General features: G+C 42.7%; 1 long non-coding RNA gene across 1 annotated transcript in view; it reads right to left on the bottom strand.

Annotated features, from left to right (window-relative positions):
- LOC122477805 overlaps positions 1 to 19,850 on the bottom strand; it is a 28,188-nt gene extending 8,338 nt beyond the window's left edge. Inside the window, exons 1-2 of the long non-coding RNA XR_006295768.1 lie at positions 19,733 to 19,850; positions 16,292 to 16,486 (exon numbers count right to left, since the gene is read on the bottom strand). This is a non-coding gene — a long non-coding RNA (uncharacterized LOC122477805). The remainder of the gene's footprint in view (positions 1 to 16,291; positions 16,487 to 19,732) is intronic.
- Positions 19,851 to 19,898: the final 48 nt, after the last annotated feature.

The following is a 19,898-nucleotide window of genomic DNA, read 5'->3' as shown; positions in this document are numbered from 1 at the left end:
ATGCTTTAAAGCCCTGCACCCCTCTCCACATCTTTAACGGCTGTCCTCTTTACTTATATTCTCACCTTTGCACAGAAATACTTCTCCTGGATACTAAATTCACATATCCCTGTGCCTACCCTCCTACTCAGTCTTCATCCATCATCTAAGAAGACCGTATTTCCCCATGCTTCAGTGGAAAATACAATTTCCAGCTCAACAACTTTTTTGTCACATGTACAGATCAGAAATGTTGAAATGATTGTTCAAATGAAGACAGACAGGAGTTTAGGAAAAAAAAAAAAAAAAGAATTCCTTACCCCAGAACAGAATGTAATTGCTTGAAAATAGTTAAGGAGCACATTGGAACAAGATGAGTTACATAAAAGCTAGAATTTTAAAATACCTCCCATAGAGTCAGAGTCACATAACTGGAAGGCTGTGCCTTAGACAATGGGCTTTCAAATGAAGCTCACATTTTCTGTGACATATCTCATGCTTTTGCTTCACTAAAAAGGGTTCTGTAAATATTTTTCATTCAGTTTAGCAATAATTATTATTTTTTTTATCATCACTCTAGGAATAGCTGTCTTATGTGTCTGCTGTTGTATGCTTGTTTGTTTCTCAAGGGATTCGCATGTATGGAATAAAATCATGTGAAATTATAATGTTCCCAACTCTGACATGGTTAAATATATTATCTAAATGCATTTTCTAGGGATGTCTGGGTGGCTTAGTTGGTTAAGCATCCAACTTCAGCTCGGGTCACGATCTCACAGCTCGTGAGTTTGAGTCCCGCATTGGGCTCTGTGCTGACAGCTTGGATCCTGGGGCCTGCTTCTGATTCTGTGTCTCCCTCTCTCTCTGCCCCTCCCTTGCTGCCCCTGCCCTGCTCACAATCTTCCCCCCTCTCTCTCTTGAAAATAAATAACCATTTAAAATTTTTAAAAAATGTAAGTGCATTTTCTAATATACCATATTTAGACAACACAATGATGGTGATATATAATGGTGGGTATACAGAACTCTTGGAGTTTTCTGTTTATTTAAAATTCATTTTATGCATCATAAAAACCATGATGCTAGACTTTCTTGTGGTATGTGCCCATGAAAAAGAAAATCTACCAAACACTATGCATGAATCGAAATATATAAATAAATATAAATGTAAAAAAATGTTTGAATTAATAAAAATTCATGATAAGAGACAAACTGTCTTTATCAAATAATTCCAAATGTACACACCATGCCTCTATGAAGAGAACCTTATTTCCACCTCTCACACTAGAGCCCAGGGCTGACTTTGTTTCATTTCTAAAAAGTAGAGTAGATGAATGGGTGATAGTTACTGTACATTGGAAAAAGTAGACAAACACCACCTTAATCCTGCGATGAGAGTCAATAGCTCCAGTGACCCAGTGAGGTCTCATGGGTATCATGCCCTCCCATCCTCCCAGAGGTGAGGTGACGAGAAGGGCACCTCAACCTTTTTTTCTTTCTCAGAACCCTCGGGAGAAAAGTAACAGGCTATGCACGCACTCCTCAACACACAGGGTCATGACAGCATTCTGGCAGTTCCACAAACACTTCACCAGAGTTACCATATGACACAGCAATCCCACTCCTAGGTACACAGTCAGGAGAAAGGGCCACATATGTCTGCATAAAAACTTGTATACAAATGTACATAGCACCAGCTTGAATGTATACTAATTAATAAAAATATAAGGACAATTTGGTACATTATTTGACAAAAAAAGAAAGGAAGTACTTATATGTGTGACAGTATGGATGAAACTTGAAAAATGTTGAACTCGATGGAAGGAGCCAAAAATGCAAAAGACCACATATTGCATGATTTCACTTATATAAAATGTCCAGGGAGAGTTCACCAATATGCTGTACCCAACACTTTCCATCCTGATTCTAGAAAGCTCTGTCTGGTGAGTTTATGTCACAGACTCTCCTTCCCATTTTCCTGTTCCATATTGTCCAAGCAGCAATTCAGGTTTTTGTCACCAGACGGCACCAAAGCATCGCCATATTGTTCAAGCGGCTGTTCAAGATTTTGTCGCCAGATGGCACCAAAGCATCGCCATATTGTTCAAGCGGCTGTTCCGGTTTTTGTCACCAGATGGCACCAAAGGATAACCATATTGTTCAAGCAGCTGTTCAGGTTTTTGTCAGCAGATGGCACTGAAGTGTCATCATCATTAAACTCTGCTCCCAAAAATTTTCTGCAAGGAGAAGAAGGAGGAAGAGGAGGAGGAGAAGGAGGAGGAGGAGGAGGCAGAGGAGAAGGAGGAGGAGGAGGGAGGAGGAGGCAGAGAAGGAGGAGAAGGGAGGGGGAGGTTGGAGGGGATGGACGGAGGAGAAAAGAACCAAACAAACTCCCTTAAAATCCAAGATTTGTATATATACAAATTGATCCTAACACTGGCTGAAGGAACTGTTAGGTGTAAAAAGGATTGTGAAAACATACACTCTAGGGCCTGCAAATGATGAAACACCAGGTGGCAGTGGTGTGCCTTGGCATTGAGTGGCAGGTTTGTGAAGGCAGTACATGTCAGAACAGGGGATAAGTGAGCTGAAACTGGATGGGCCATCAGAGAGGAATCTGGGCAGCTGTGTCCTGTGTGATGCAGAAAGGATGACAGATGGTGTGTGAGGAGGTGTGGGCAGCTTACACAAGGGTTGGGTGATCAAGAATGAATGCTTTGTTCTCTGGGAGACACCCTCAGAACAGTCTACACTGCACATTAGCTGACAGTGGTGAAAGGATAGAGAAATCAATGAGCATGATGCAGTTTGGGGTCAATAGCAAATGGAACTGCTTTAATATACATATGAAGTTCCAAGCAGACTTGGTATCGTGGTAAACAAACCTTTTCATGATTGTTTTTATAGTCTTTTCAGCATGTACTTCTTTCAATTAAAAGAGAACAATAAAAATGGAGATAAATGTCATGGCACCTGGTGGTGAGATCCAGGATGACAGCTCTTAGAGTCTCAGACCAAGGGTACATGGCAAGGAAGAGGGAGGATGGAGGTTGGGAGACTGACTTCATGGAATCAGCCAGCTTTTTGGATTTTCCCTTAATTGGAATAATCATCTGTATATATCACTTTCCTAGAATATAAACACTATTTCTGGGATATCTAAACCTGAGATTGGAAGTCCAGCTCCAGGCTTACCTGAGACTAAAGCTGCAACTGTGAGTGTGTAGTGAGGTAGTAGAGCTGGAGGAGGACATGCAAACACACACACACCGTGTCAATACAAAAGGCACATCACATTAATATGAGTAAGGCTAAGAACCATGATACTTTCAATAGATGCAGAAAAAAAAAACATTTGACAAAGTACAACATCCATTCATGATTAAAAAAACCAAAAAACAAAAAACAAGAAAGGAGTGTTAAAGGAACATGCCTCAACCTAATAAAGGCCATATATGAAAAACCCACAGTCCACATCATCCTCAATGGTGAAAAACTGAGAGATTTTCCTCTATGGTCAGGAACAAGACAGGGATGTCCACTATCATCATTGTTATTTAACATAGTATGGGAATCCTAGCCACAGCAATCAGACAACAAAAAGAAATTAAAGGTATCCAAATTGGCAAGGAAGAGGTCAAACTTTCAGCATTTGCAGGTGATATGATACTCTTTATAGAAAACCTGAAAGACTCCACAAAAGATTGCTAGAACTGATACACAGATTCAGTAAAGTCATAGGACACAAAATCAATGTACAGAAATCTGTGGATGGAGCCATAGTGCATTATGCTAAGTGAAATAAGAGACAGATACCATATGATTTCATTCATATGTGGAATTAAAGAAGAAAAGTAGATGGGGACCCCTGGGTGGCTCAGTCAGTGAAGCATTGAACTCTTGATTTTGGCTCAGGTCGTGATCTCATGGTTCATGGGATCAAGCCCCGTGTGGGGCTTTGTGCTGACACCATGGAGCTCGTCTGGGATTCTCTCTATCCTCTCTCTGACCCTCCCCCCACTCATGCACTGTCTTTCCCAAAATAAATACACATTTTTTTAAAAGAAAAAAAGGATGAACATAGGGGAAGAGAAACAAAAGTGAGAGGGAAGCAAACCATAATAGACAGCTAACTTTAGAGAAAAAACAGGGTTGGTGGAGGGAGGTGGGTGGTGGGTGGGCCAAATGAGTGATGGGTATTAAGGAGAGCACTGGTTGTGATGAGATTTGAGTGTTATATGCAAATGTTGAGTCACTAAATTCTACGCCTAAAACTAATTTTTTCATATGTGTTAAGTAACTAGAATTTAAATAAAAACTTGAAATCAAGCAAGAAAGAAATCTGTTGCATTTGTATACACCAATAGTGAAGCAACAGAGAGAGAAATCAAGAAATCAATTACATATATAGAATTACGCCCCAAATAATAAGATACCTAGAAATTAACCTAAGGAAAGAGGTACTCTGAAAACAACAAACACTGATGAAAGAATTTGAGGATGACACAAAGAAGTGGAAAAACATTCCATGCTCATGGATTGGAAGAACAAATATTATTAAAATGTCTATACTACCTAAAGCAATCTACACTGGTGGTCCCCCACTCCCGCGAAGTCACCATATTGATGCCGAACTTAATGTGGACACCTGATGGGCATAGCGCACTACAGCCCAGAACTCCTGGGCTCAAGCGATCCTCCTGCCTAAGCCACCTGGGTGGCTGGGACTACAGGCACGTGCCACCGTGCCCGGCACCAGGATTTTGTTTTGTATTAACCCAAACCTCTAACCTTGATTATATTCAAGACCCCCTTTCCCTCACGTCCATGAGTTAATGTTCACAGATTCATTGTCTCTTTGAGCACGTCCAGCACCATGTTTGTAAGCCTTCTGATCCTAATAAAAATGGGACAAGGACCCTTATTCATGGCTCTTGTCTTTTCCTGGATATTAGCCATCTCTCGCTTTTAATCCTGTGTCCCACTTTCTTGCTAGACAAGAAAGAACTTTAGACTTGGAGTCTACGACAGATGGTGACCCTGATGTGATAGAAGGAAAGGGGACTATGGGCCAACGTGGACAAGGAGCCAAAGTGATAAGGCGGTGCCACACAAGGACTGCAGGATGCCGTGGAATGATTAAGGAGCTCCAAGAAAGGGAGAGAAAAAAAAAACGCATCAGGTACAGTCTCTGCCTGAAGAGGTAAGGGATAAAGCGAAACTATATTAGGATTCACTGCCACGGAACTTTTTGAGAGATCTCCCATGGGAAACTCCCCAGCCCCTGAACAAAAGCGCTATATTCGAATTCTTCAGTCACTAGGAGAGACAGCAGGAATGACTCTAAATTATAAGGCTCTCTTTAAATTATTTCTGACTGTCTAACAGAATTGCCGTTGGCTTCCAGAACAAGGAACTTGTGATCTTGACGTGAGGGAATGAGCAGGGAAAACATTAAAGGCCAAGCATTCTGAAGGGACTAATGTCCCCCCACCCCCACCCCCCAGGTAATCCTCACCTGATCCATCATCTGCACTGCCCTTCTCCCACTGAGCTCGGAGGATGTAGGTGAAAACATAGAGTTATCTAAAAAGAAGGAAAAACCTCGCCCCCCCCCCATAATCAGGTTGTGCCTCTGGCATCTCTACAGCAAAAAGATACTCCCCCTCCCCCCAAAAGGGTGGGACGATATCGATCCTCAAAACACCTCATCAACCTGCTCTGATAAGGTCCTTTCCCCAATGCAAAAGTGCCTTAAAGAAGCCCATAAGGCCGGTGAATTCCACCTGCTTCCCGTTGTCAGGCAAAATGGACAATATGTCCATGAAAGCCTGCCCTTCCAAGTAAAAGAATTACAGAAGGCAGTTCAACTCTACCGCCTTCATAGCCCTTTTACGATCGGGATTTTGGAAACCGTTTGCCTTATTCCATGTGTGCCTGGGACTGGAACTCTCTCCCGACCCCGGCCCAATATGCTGTCTTTGCTCAGGAATTTCATCACTCGTGCTATGCAGAACCTCGATGCTGCTATTCCAGTGACTTTTGAACAATTGTCTGACACAGGGCAATATGTCCAACCAAGGCAGCAAGCTCAACTCCCGATCATCGTCAGGGAGCAATGCACTGATGTAGTGTGACGGGATTTCATAAAATCCCCCTTTCAGGAAAATCATCATGGTCCTTTACTAACATCCGACAAGGGGCCACTGAAAACTATATGGCTTTTATCAATCACCTCCAAGAAGCTATTCAAAGACAGCTTGATAATATGGAAGCAACCGAATCAATGTTTCTTTCCCTGGCTGTTGAAAATGCTAATGAGGATTGCAAAAGAGTTCTTAAGCATATCAAACCCAATGCAAGTAGCCCTGCAGCCACTATCAGTGAATATGTTAAAGCCTGTCAAACTGTGGGAACAGAAACCTACAAACAATGCTACTTGCCTTGGCCCTCAAACAATCTAACCCAACCTGTTTTGGCTGTGGAAAAGTGGGACACTTAAAAAAGGATTGCCCCTTTATAAACACTCCCCAAACCTCCCTCTTGCCGGGATTGTGCCCTCGATGCAAGAAAGGGAATCATTGGGCAAATAACTGTAGATCTAAATTTGATAAAGACAGTCGCCCCCTCAGTTTGGGAAACTCCCAAACGCGTGCCCCCCTCCACACCCAGGACAACAAAGGGAGGGGATGGCTCCTTTCTGCCCACAAGAAAAGTCACCCTCCCCCACCCAAGGCCTGGGCTACTCAAACCCATGGGGTCCCTATGTGCTGCCACCAAAGGAAGCACAGGATTAGATTTAGAATCCCAGGAGACCATCACACTTAATCAGTTTGGGCATGTATACCTCATCCCTACTGGCATATTTGGCCTGCTTCCCAAAGGCCATGTTGGTCTCTTTCTTGGAAGATGTAGCCCTACCAAAGCCAGACTTCTAGTTCTTCCAGGGGTGATTGATAGTGATTTCACCAGGGAAATTAAAATTATGGCGCAGGCCTCCAAATTAATAACCATTAACAAAGGCCAGCGATTGGCTCAACTCCTTATCCTTCCTTATTGGGTCCCTGGAGCTGCGAAGAAACCTAGAAGAGAAGGCAAGTTTGGGAGCACAAACTCGCCTTTAGAACAATACTGGCTCGCCAACATTTCTCAAGACAAACCTCTCTTGCAAATAAAGATCAAAGATAAACTTTTCTCAGGGTTAATTGATACAGGGGCTGATGTAACCGTTATAATCCCCCTCACAATGGCCTCACTGGGCTACTGTCCCTACGGCCACCCTAGTTGGAGTTGGAGGCAGCCAGCCTTCCCGACAAAGTCTGACCCTTTGCAAATGTTTAGGGCCCGATGACCAAATAGTCTACATACAGCCCTATGCGATGAGTATCCCTATCAATTTATGGGGAAGAGACTTATTGAGTCAATGGAATATTCATCTTAAAACAAGTTTTTCCTAGCCACTGCTCAAATTGAGCCCCTCCCATTAAAATGGAAAACTAGCAAACCCGTATAGGTTGAGCAGTGTCCAATAAAAGGGACCAATTGATTCATCTCCAATAATTAGTAGATGAACAATTAAAAAAACGGGCATATAGAGCCTAGTAATAGCCCTTGGAATACTCCTATCTTTTGTGTTCCAAAAGAAACTTGCAAGTGGCGACTTCTTCGTGATCTCAGAGCTATTAATGCAGTAATTGAGCCTTTTGGTCCCTTACAGCTAGGAACCCCCTCTCCCTCCATGTTGCCTCAAAATTGGCTGATTTATTATTGATTTAAAAGACTGCTTTTTCACAATCCCCTTAGCTGAACAAGACAGAGAGAAATTTGCCTTTACCATTCCTGTTGTTAATCACTGCCGACCATCACCCCATTACCACTGGAGAGTCCTACCCCAAGGGATGTTTAATAGCCCAACAATATACCAATTTTATGCCAATAAAGCATTAGAGTCGATTAGGACGCGGTTTCCTTCTTTGATCATTTATCACTATATGGATGATATCCTTTTTTTGTGACCCACATCAACAGCCTCTAGATGAGCTCGTTGCCATGCTCCCTGATCAACTAAACCAACAGGGTTTAAAAATAGCCCCTGAAAAAGTACAAAGGTCGACTCCATTTTCTTACCTGGGGCTACGCATGTTTAATACTCAAATTCGTCCCCTCATTCAGACTATTCCTAATAATGTTCGTATTCTTAACCATGTACAAAAATTGTTGGGCACCATAAACTGGATTCGTCCTCTCCTGGGCATTACTAACGCCCATTTAACCAACCTCCTGGCACTGCTTTCTGGTGATCCTAACTTAACATCACCGCGCTAGCTCACCCCGGCAGCAAAGAAGGAGCTGGACGATGTTCAGTCCATTCTCACCTCTCGTAGTTATGATAGGAAAGATCCCAACCTTCCTCTACAGCTATATATTCTTAATCCTAAGGATTTTTCTACCGCATTAATTGGGCAAGCTATTGTTTAAAAAGTTTTAAAAATAGAATGGCTCTTCACCCACGTAAGTCTTTTTTTTTTTCTTTTGGTTTTGATATTATTATTTGTTTGTTCTTTTAATATGAAATTTATTTTCAAATTGGTTTCCATACAACACTCAGTGCTCATCCCAACAGGTGCCCTCCTCAATACCCATCACCCACCCTCCCCTCCCTCCCACCCCCCATCAACCCTCAGATTGTTCTCAGTTTTTAAGAGTCTCTTATGGTTTGGCTCCCTCCCTCTCTAACCTTTTTTTTTTTTTTTCCTTCCCCTAACTCATGTCCTCGTGTTAAGTTTCTCAGGATCCACATAAGAGTGAAAACATACGGTATCTGTCTTTCTCTGTATGACTTATTATACTTAGCATAACACTCTCCACTTCCATCCATATGGCTACAAAAGGCCATATTTCATTCTTTCTCATTGCCATGTAGTATTCCATTGTGTATCTAAACCAAAATTTCTTTATCCATTCATCAGTTGATGGACATTTAGGCTCTTTCCATAATTGGGCTATTGTAGAAAGTGCTGCTGTAAACATTGGGGTACAAGTGCCCCTATGCATCAGCACTTCTGTATCCCTTGGGTAAATTCCTAGCAGTGCTATTGCTGGGTCATAGGGAAGATCTATTTTTAATTTTTTGAGGAACCTCCACACTGTTTTCCAGAGCGGCTGCACCAGTTTGCATTCCCACCAACAGTGCAAGAGGGTTCCCATTTCTCCACATCCTCTCCAGCATCTATAGTCTCCTGATTTGTTCATTTTAGCCACTCTGACTGGAGTGAGGTGATATCTGAGTGTGGTTTTGATTTGTATTTCCCCGATGAGGAGCGATGTTGAGCATCTTTTCATGTGCCTGTTGGCCATCTGGATGTCTTCTTTAGAGAAGTGTCTATTCATGTCTTTTGCCCATTTCTTCACTGGATTATTTGTTTTTTCAGGTGTGGACTTTGGTGATTTCTTTATAGATTTTTGGATACTAGTCCTTTGTCCGATATGTCATTTGCATATATCTTTTCCCATTCCATTGTTTGCCGTTTAGTTTTGTTGATTGTTTCCTTGGCTGTGCAGAAGCTTTTTACCTTCATGAGGTCCCAATAGTTCATTTTTGCTTTTAATTCCCTTGCCTTTAGGGATGTGTCAAGTAAGAAATTGCTGCGGCTGAGGACAGAGAGGTTTTTTCCTGCTTTCTCCTCTAGGGTTTTGATGGTTTCCTGTCTCACATTCAGGCCCTTTATCCATTTTTAGTTTATTATTGTGAATGGCGTAAGAAAGTGGTCTAGTTTCATCCTTCTGCATGTTGCTGTCCAGTTCTCCCAGCACCATTTGTTAAAGAGACTGCCTTTTTTTCCATTGGATATTCTTTCCTCCTTTGTCAAAGATTAGTTGGCCATACTTTTGTGGGTCCAATTCTGGAGTCTCTATTCTATTCCATTGGTCTATGTGTCGGTTTTTGTGCCTATACCATGCTGTCTTGATGATTATAGCTTTGGAGTAGAAGCTAAAGTCTGGGATTGTGATGCCTCCCGCTTTGGTCTTCATCTTCAATATTACTTTGGCTATTCGGGGTCTTTTGTGGTTCCATACAAATTTTAGGATTGCTTGTTGTAGCTTGGAGAAGAATGCTGGTGCAATTTTGATTGGGATTGCATTGAATGTGTAGATAGCTTTGGGTAGTATTGACACTTTAACAATATTTATTCTTCCAATCCATGAGCATGGAATGTTTTTCCATTTCATTATATCTTCTTCAATTTCCTTCAGAAGCTTTCTATAGTTTTCAGCATACAGATCTTTTACATCTTTGGTTAGGTTTATTCCCAGGTATTTTATGATCCTTGGTGCAGTTGTAAATGGGATCAGTTTCTCTTTTTGTCCTTCTGTTGCTTCTTTATTAGTGTATAAGAATGCAACTGGATTCTGTACATTGATTTTGTATCTTGCGACTTTGCTGAATTCATGTATCAGTTCTAGTAGACTTTTGGTGGAGTCTATCGGGCTTTCCATGTATAATATCATGCCATCTGCAAAAGGTGAAAGCTTGACTTCATCTTTGCCAAGTTTGATGCCTTTGATTTCCTTTTGTTGCCTGATTGCTGATGCTAGAACTTCCAACACTATGGTAAACAGCAGCAGTGAGAGTGGACATCCCTGCCGTGTTCCTGATCTCATGGGGACAGCTCTCAGTTTTTCCACACTGAGGATGATATTAGCTATGGGCTTTTCATACATGGCTTTTATGATGTTTAAGAATATTCCTTCTATCCTGACTTTCTCGAGGGTTTTTATTCAGAAAGCATACTGAATTTTGTCAAATGCTTTTTCTGCATCGATTGACAGGATCATATGGTTCTTTTATTTTCTTTTATTAGTGTGATATATCACATTGATTGATTTGCCAATATTGAACCAGCCTTGAGTCCCACTTGATCATGGTGAATAATTCTTTTCATATGCTGTTTTATTTGATTTGCTAGTACCTTATTGAGAATTTTTGAATCCATATTCATCAGAGATATTGGCCTGTAGTCCTCTTATTTTTGCGGTGTCTCTGTCTGGTTTCGGAATCAAAGTAGTGCTGGCTTCATAGAACGAGTCTGGAAGTTTTCCTTCCCTTTATATTTTTTTTGGAATAGCTTGAGAAGGATAGGTATTATCTCTGCTTTAAAAAACGTCTGGTAGAATTCCCCTGGGAAGCCATCTGGTCCTGGACTCTTATTTTTGGGAGATTTTTGATAAATGATTCAATTTCTTTGCTGCTTATGGGTCTGTTCAAGCTTTTTATTTCTTCCTGTTTGAGTTTTGGAAGTGTGTGGGTGCTTAGAAATTTGTCCATTTCTGCCAGGTTGTCCAGTTTGTTGGCATATAAGTTTTCATAATATTCCCTGATAATGGCTTGTATTTCTGACGGATTGGTTGTAATAATTGCATTTTCATTAAGGATTTTATCTATTGGGTCATCTCACTTTTCTTTTTGAGAAGCCTGGCTAGCGGTTTATCAATTTTGTTTATTTATTCAAAAAACCAACTCTTGGTTTCGTTGATCTGCTCTACAGTTTTTGTTTTGTTCTGTTTTGTTTTGTTGGTTTCTATGTTGTTTATTGTTTATTTCTGCTCTGACCTTTATTATTTCTCTTCTTCTGCCGGGTTTGGGGTGTCTTTGCTGTTCTGCTTGTATTTCCTTTAGGTGTGCTGTTAGATTTTGTATTTGGGATTTTTCTTGTTTCTGGAGATAGGCCCGGATTGCAATGCATTTTCCTCTCAGGACTGCCTTCGCTGCATCCCAAAGCGTTTGGATTGTTGCCTTTTCATTTTCATTTGTTTCCATATAATTCTTAATTTCTTCTCTACTTGCTTGGATGACCCATTCATTCTTTAGGAGGGTGTTCTTTAACCTCCATGCTTTTGGAGGTTTTCCAGACTTTTTCCTGTGGTTGATTTCAAGCTTCATAGCACTGTGGTCTGAAAGTATGCATGGTATGATCTCAATTCTTGTATACTTATGAAGGGCTGTTTTGTGACCCAGTGTGTGATCTATCTTGGAGAATGTTCCATGTGCATTCGAGAAGAAAGTATATTCTGTTGCTTTGGGATGCAGAGTTCTAAATAGACCTGTCAAGTCCATCTGATCCAATGTATCATTCAGGGCCCTTGTGTTTTTATTGATCCTGTGTCTAGATGATCTATCCATTATTGTAAGTGGAGTATTAAAGTCCCCTGCAATTACCCCATTCTTATCAATAAGGTTACTTACGTTTGTGATTAATTGTTTTATATATTTGAGGGCTCCCATATTCGGCACATAGACATTTATAATTGTTAGCTCTTCCTGAGGGATAGACCCTATAATTATTATATAATGCCCTCTTCATCTCTTGTTAGAGCCTTTAATTTAAAGTCTGGTTTGTCTGATATAAGTATGACTACTGCAGCTTTCTTGTGACTTCCAGTAGCATGATAGATAGTTTTCCCATCCCCTCACTTTCAATCTGAAGGTGGCCTCAGGTCTAAAATGAGTCTTTTGTAGACAGCCAATAGATGGGTCTTGTTTTTTTGTTTTTTTTTTTTTTTGTTGTTGTTGTTGTTTTTTTATCCATTCTGATACCCTATGTCTTTTGGTTGGCGCATTTAGTCCATTTACATTCAGTGTTATTACAGAAAGATACGGGTTTAGAGTCATTGTGATGTCTGTAGGTTTCATGCTTGTCGTGATGTCTCTGGTACTTTGGGGTCCTTGCAACATTTCACTCACAGAATCCCCCTTCGAATCTCTTGTAGGGCTGGTTTAGTGGTGATGTATTCCTTCAGTTTTTGTTTGTTTGGGAAGACCTTTATCTCTCCTTCTATTCTGAATGACAGATTTGCTGCATAAAGGATTCTCGGCTGCATATTTTTTTCTGTTTATCACATTGAAGATTTCCTGCCATTCCTTTCTGGCCTGCCAAGTTTCAGTAGATAGGTCTGCCACTACTCTTTTGGGTCTCCCTTTGTAAGTTAGAGCCTGTTTATCCCTAGCTGCTTTCAGAATTTTCTCTTTATCCTTCTATTTTGCCAGTTTCACTATGATATGTCGCGCAGAAGATCGATTCAAGTTATGTCTGAAGGGAGTTCTCTGTGCCTCTTGGATTTCAATGCCTTTTCCCTTCCCCAGATCAGGGAAGTTCTCAGCTGTGATTTGTTCAAGTACACCTTCAGCCCCTTTCTCTCTTCCTCTTCTGGAATCCCCATTATACAGATATTGTTACGTTTGATTGCATCACTTAGTTCTCCAATTGTCCCCTCATACTCCTGGATTTTTTTATCTCTCTTTTTCTCCGCTTCCTCTTTTTAATAATTTTATCTTCTAATACACCTATTCTCTCCTCTGCCTCTTCAATCTGAGTTGTGGTCGCCTCCATTTTATTTTGCAGCTCATTTATAGCATTTTTTAGCTCCTCCTGACTGTTTCTTAGTCCCTTGATCTCTGTAGCAATAGATTCTGTGCTGTCCTCTATACTTTTTTCAAGCCCAGCGATTAATTTTATGACTATTATATTAAATTCATGTTCCGTTATTTTGCTTAAATCATTTTTGATCAATTCGTTAGCTGTCGCTACTTGCTGGAGTTTCTTTTGAGCTGAATTCTTCCGTTTTGACATTTTGGGTAGTCCCTGGGGTGGCGTGGAACTGCAGGGCACTTCCCCTGTGCTGTCTGGACTAACTTGTGTTGGTGGGCGGGGCTGCAGTCAGACCTGATGTCTGCCCCCAGCCCACCGCTGGGGCCACAGTCAGACTGGTGTGTACCTTATCTTCCCCTCTCCCAGGAGCGGGACTCACCATGGAGTGGTGTGGCCCCTGTCTGGGCTACTTGTACACTGCCAGCCTTTTGGTGCTGCTTCTATGGGATCTGGCGTATTAGCCGGGGTGGATCCGCAAGGGGCACAGGGGAGGGAGGGGCAAGCTTAGCTCGTTTTGCCGTCAGTGGTCCCCTGAGGGAGGGGCCTTACAACACTGGGAGGGGGCAGGCAGACCCGTCAGAGGGATGGATCCACAGAAGCACAGCGTTGGGTGTTTGCACGGTGCAAGCAAGTTCCGTGACAGGAACTGGTTCCCTCTGGGATTTTGGCTGGGGGATGGGTGAGGGAGATGGCACTGACCAGTGCCTTTGTCCCCCACTGAGCTGAACTCTGTCTTCCAGGGCTCAACAACTTTCCCTCCCATTGTCCTCTAGCCCTTCCACTCTCTGAGCAGAGCTGTTGACTTAAAACATTCCAGATGTTAAGTCCCACTGGCTGTCAGAACTCACGGAGTCCGGCCCCTCTGCCTTTTGCAAGCCAGACTCAGGGGCTTGGCCTGGCCTGGTGGGCTCCTGCTCCACCGCCCCAGCTCCCTGCTGCCACTGGGTGTAGGGCACACCACCTCTCTGCCCTTCCTACCCTCTTCCGTGGGCCTCTTGTCTACGCTTGGCTCCGGAGAGTCTGTACTGCTTGTCTTCTGGTGGTTTTCTGGGTTATTTAGGCAGATGTGGGCGGAATCTAAGTGATCAGCAGGACAAGGTGAGCCCAGCGTCCTCCTACGCCACCATCTTCCTCCTTGGTTTTACCCCCATAAGTCTTAAAAGTACTCTCACCGCACTCATATTCAACATAGCACAATTAATCCAAAAGGGATGTTGGAGATGCTGGGCGTTGTTAGGTCAGGACCCTGTAAACATCCACTTGCCAACTCGCAGCACTTTCTTTGACAAGGCTATCCTTCTTTGACAGGGCAAGAAGAACCCGGAAGAGGGGTCTCCAAGCTAGAGACCAGAGCTTGTGTTAGTCCCGTCGGCCATCTTACTGTGTAAAACTTTATTCATTTTCCCAACATTCCCCCTTTTGATGCCTTTTAAAAAATCTTTTATTAGGCACCACTTTTTAGCTCTAGGGGTTGGTACCCTCGGAGGGCTAAGATCCGTGCTGCAGTTTGGCAAGCAACAGTGTTTTCAATAAAACGTACCAGGGTATTTGGCATACAGGGGCCGATGGTCACAAGTAAAATTATGGAAAGGCAGGGCCCTGCCAGGGCAGGGAGCCAGGATGCCCAGTCTGTGAGATCCCATCCTCTCCACTGACTGATATTTTCTTGTTGTCTATGTTGAATTCTTTCCTTGAGTTCCTCAACCTTAGTCCTGACTATTCCTGATTGGTTTACAAAATAGCAACATTCCTCCCCCAGAAAGATACAAGTCCCTCCTTTTTCTGAAGTGAGGAGGTCGAGGGCTCACCTATTTTGGAGGGACACTGCTTCCAGGGAGTTTATTTGGCTTTGTAAGGTTACCAGGGAGTCTGCCATCCATTCCATGTCCAGTTTGTTGGTGCAGTCTCTATTAGCCCAACAGCAAGAAGCAAGATCAGAGCTCTGACACCAGTAAGGGGGAAGGGCTGGCAGAGTTGCATCCGAACCCCTGGGCTTGGCCCACACGTTGATTCCTCAAGCTTTTGTCATGCACAGGCCAGCCAGCTTCTGGGGTGTGGCTGGAGCAGGGCTAGAGAGCTCAGGGGCCAGTGTCTTTTTGAGGGTCACTTTAAGCGGGTTGACTTGATCTGGATCACTTCGCCACGTTGAGGGTTCCTCTGACTTGGCCTTCTTAACTCTGGAGTGATGGACCCATGGGGTGATACCTGAAACTGAATCCTCTAGTTGGTTGTATATCTGTAAAGTCCACCTCCAAGTCTTCAAAAGGGGCGGTTTTCTGGTAACTGTCAGATCAGGTTTAGGGAAGATATGGTTTGCATATTTAGAGATCCATCCTGTTTTCCAGTTGTTGAAATAATCATATGCCCATGGGGTCTTATTATTATCCCCACAGAATAACAAGCACAGAAGATTGTCTATACATGAAATACTGTGACAATTTTTCTGAAGTTTACCTCAAGTTGTCTAGTTTAGGCAAACAACAAACATTTAAAGACAATCATAACTAGAATTTAACATCCATAATGGTGCATTGTTGAAACATAGTTTTTCTCCCTAAAAACCCCCCTTTCCAGAGATAGCCAAATTGAGACCAATGCATTTGTAGAACAAGTCCAGTCTTAACAAACCTGGCCTAACTATTCATATAAGCTCAGCAAGAATAGCGATTGATCATGAGGATCTTTTAAAGTTTGCTTTGCTGGAACATTTTATAAGGAATCTCTGGGTTGAACTTTTAGTAGCCTCTCCAGGCCAGAAGTCAAGACAAATACTTGCCATCAGACAGGCCTGCAATACCTGTAGAATGGGGCGAACTCCTCTTCATGAGGTCCCCAAGATATCCTGAGGTTCCTGCACCCGCCAGGAAGTGCCCTTATTTACTCACCTGGTGAGGCTGCTGGGAACTCTGTAAGCAAGGTATCAGGCCAACATTTCCAAGGGGCTTTATGGCTCCGTGTTTCATAAAGCCAACCTTAGTTCCTCAAAGCTGTCTGGTCACATCTGAGTCTATGAATGTCACTCTCAAATATGACATTCCAGTCAAAGCCTTGGTAAAATAACCAGTATTTCCGATGGTGACCTGTTACAAGATGAACAGATTCTTATTGAACTTATGCAAACAATTGTAATTGCCATCAGGGAAAGAATACTCACTGAGAGGTTTTGAATTTCGGGGGAGTTATGCAGAGAGAAAAGATAAATGCTTCAGGGTATAAATGAATACTTTATGACATTTCTGTATATCATAGATATCTTAAGAGAAATTTTCCTTAATCTGGAAGAGCAAACATTAGAGAACCAGCAATATTTTCAACAAGAATCACAAAACTGTAATCTTCCTCAGTTCATTTAATCCCATGTTCCTAATTCTTGTTCAATTTGAATGCAGCTTTTTAGTTCTGGAAATTCTTACCCATTTTAGTATTAATCTTAAAGATGTCGAATACCTGTAATTTTCCCCAAAGTCCTTTTTTATAAATCTCCTTGAAGAAGAAACACGTTTTGTGAGAGAATAACAAAAATCTCAGAAACAGGCATCGTTAAAGATCTGATGAGAGTTCATTATGATGCAATTGACAAAGAAATCTGGTTATTTCTGTGACACATAACACTGTGACACATAATCAGAATATAAGTGATGACCTTATACCAAAACATTAAAACTTTTGGAATTGCATATATATTTGGGCAGTTACAACATTTATCTGTGCAATACAACCTAAGGGTTACCATTGCATGACAGTGCCTTTCCAAGTAACTTAGCATCCCAAATAAAAGGGCCTAATTGGTCAAAAAAGACTTTCATTTATCATTTAAATCCTGGGAAGTTTGCTAAAACCTTAGGAAGTTATAAGTACATCGTAAATAGGATTACAGATCATTACAAATCTTAAAACTTTATTTATTCAACCAAGGTGGCAATAAAAGAACCTAAAGGTGAATGTATAGCATTATATAGTTACCAAAACCTAGTTCCTTTAACATTGAGAAGTTTTAACTAAGTAATCAAAGACCTGATAAAGATCAAACCTAAAACTTTGGTTTGCCCAGAAGACAAGGCTTTGTTTGCATTCTTATCAAGAGCAGGTCAACAGTCCAAGAAAACTTTTTTATTTGAGCAGAGAGAAAAGAAGAGTTTCAACCTTAAATTCCATTCATCTCAACCTTAGTCCATCCTGAGCACACATAAAATTCCTTTCCAAAGATTTCCCTTCATGAACTTTCTACAACTTTCCTTTGCCTTCAAACTTCGTCCCAAAGCCATTTCTCTCCAAATAGCCAGTCTCATTTAGGACAAAATTACTTTCATCTACCCTCAACAAAAATGTATTTCCATTCCTTATATCTTTCTTACATACCTCCTACTTGCCTACATACAGGGTTGCTTTCCTTATTTCCATCAGTCTCAAGTACACTTAGCAGAATTTTAACTCTTAGGAAACCTTAGTCTCCAATTGAGGACTTAGTAACCAACTGAGAGGTGTTTACACCAGAATTTTTTTACATGGTAAATTCATGAACCAATTAAGTACAAAGCATGTTTTCCAATAGGTCCAAATAGCCTTAATTTCTCTGCAATAAGAAGTTAAAAACACAAACCCGTGTCAGTAGTCAAAGCTTTAGCAACTTATTCTATTTGGAAAATACCTAGATGTCCAAGGGGGTGCACTTTACTCCTTGACCTTGAGGATGGGAGGAGGAGCCAATGGTGATGAGGTACTGAGGAGGGTATAGGAACCAGTTACGTAGACCACACCCAAGCTGGTGCAGAAACAGCAGGGGTAGGGGGAAGGCAGAAGAGGCAAGGTGCCAGTAGAAGGCAGAGAAGGAAAACCTAATTCAAAACCTTAACTCAGAGGAGCAGACGCCATGTTTTTATTGTTCCACCAAAGTGGAAATATGGAGTCCACATCAGTCCAGAGAAGACTGGGAATTTCCCCGAAATGAATGGAGTTTCAGCAACTGCTTGGGAACATTCTTTAAAGTCCCCATCCCGAGGTAGACTAACCACAGTTGGCTCCAATTATAACTGTTAACCTGGGAAATGAGGGAGAATCCCTCACATCTATTAGGCAGAGGAACAAGGGGAGAGAGCCAGGGTCCCCTTCAGTATGATTCTATCTCGGCCAGACCAATACGGTTCCCTTCTTGAGATTCCTCCTGATATCGGCTGGGTTTCTGGGACTTTCCTTGGTTGAGACATTTATTCTTTCAATGTCCTTTCTCCTTGCAGTAGGCCCACTGACCCCTTGCTAAGGAGGTTCTGGGCCTCCCCCCTTTTGGCGGCTAGACTTTCCCCATCCTTTTGTCACGACTCTCTTGTGCCTCTGGAGCAAAGAGGGTGTAAGCCTCGCATCGCCTCGCATGATAATCCCCGGGGGAATCCCCTTGCTGCTGGTCATATTCATGGGTTTCTCAGCCCCTGCTCTGATCCCCCAGAGGAGAGCCTCTTCGTACCGGTGGGGGGAGGGAGCCCGGTGAGTCATAAGGTGGCAGAAAGACAGGATCTTCCTCCGGGTCTCCTGCACACACTAGGAAAGTGGTGGGTTGCTTCTTTGGCTCCCTGGTTGAGTCTCTGGATAAAGCAACTAAAACCTTTGCCTGGCTCTGCTTGCTATGGATGAATTGCACCCACAGCGGAGGATTTCAGGCAATTTCAAGCCAGTAGTTGATGTATGGAAATTGATCAGGGTGACCTGGGTCTCTGGAGACAACATGCCAGATGCAGCGGACCATTGGGACATCCAAGGTTCCCTCAGAGGACCCTACTACAGCAAAAGTGGGCCATTCTAACTCACATAGGGTCCTTAACATGCCAGCGGTTATTTTAATTCCATAGTCTCCCCAAAACCCCTTCTTTGCTCTGTCCCGACCCCATGTTCCCGTGAGGTGGAGTCACAAAGACAGACAGAGGGATAGGGGTGTCCCCTCTAATGAAGAGACCGGTCAGATGCCCATCTGTCCGTGTCCTGAAGGAACTTAGGGGACGTTTAGCCATAGCGGTCTCAGCTTTGTGACTTACGATCAGAAACTATTCCGATGCCACCACAGAGTGTGTGCCATTCACCACGGAATCGCAGACGAGCCCACTCAGACTCCATGGGCTTCTGGGGACCTTAAGGATGCCTGCCCGTGGAGGCACAGAAGCGAAGTCGGCAAGCAAGCTAGACCGAGTCACACATTCACACTCACATACACACCAGAGGCTATTACATTCCCTCTCACAGAATTCCTACCTGTGAGACTTCTGAGGTCTCCGGGGAGTGATCAGGCCCCCCCTTCCACTCTTGTGAGTGGGCCTGGCTAGATTGGGCCCCAGCCTTACCGGTTCTGACGTCGGGTCCAGGTCCTCACCTGCCAAGTCTCCTCCAGTCCGGCAGGAATGGCGGAGCAGGGTTGGCCCGGGGCGACCAAGTGGGAGACTGCTGAAATTCAGGCAGGGTGCGCCTTCTCCCTTGCGAATCATCATTCCATCACCACCTCGTCATTCC

Source organism: Prionailurus bengalensis, chromosome X (assembly GCF_016509475.1).
Source record: "Prionailurus bengalensis isolate Pbe53 chromosome X, Fcat_Pben_1.1_paternal_pri, whole genome shotgun sequence".
Taxonomy (NCBI): domain Eukaryota; kingdom Metazoa; phylum Chordata; class Mammalia; order Carnivora; family Felidae; genus Prionailurus; species Prionailurus bengalensis.
The sequence above is the reverse complement of the archived record's forward strand: the minus strand, read 5'-3'. Positions and strand labels throughout refer to the sequence as shown.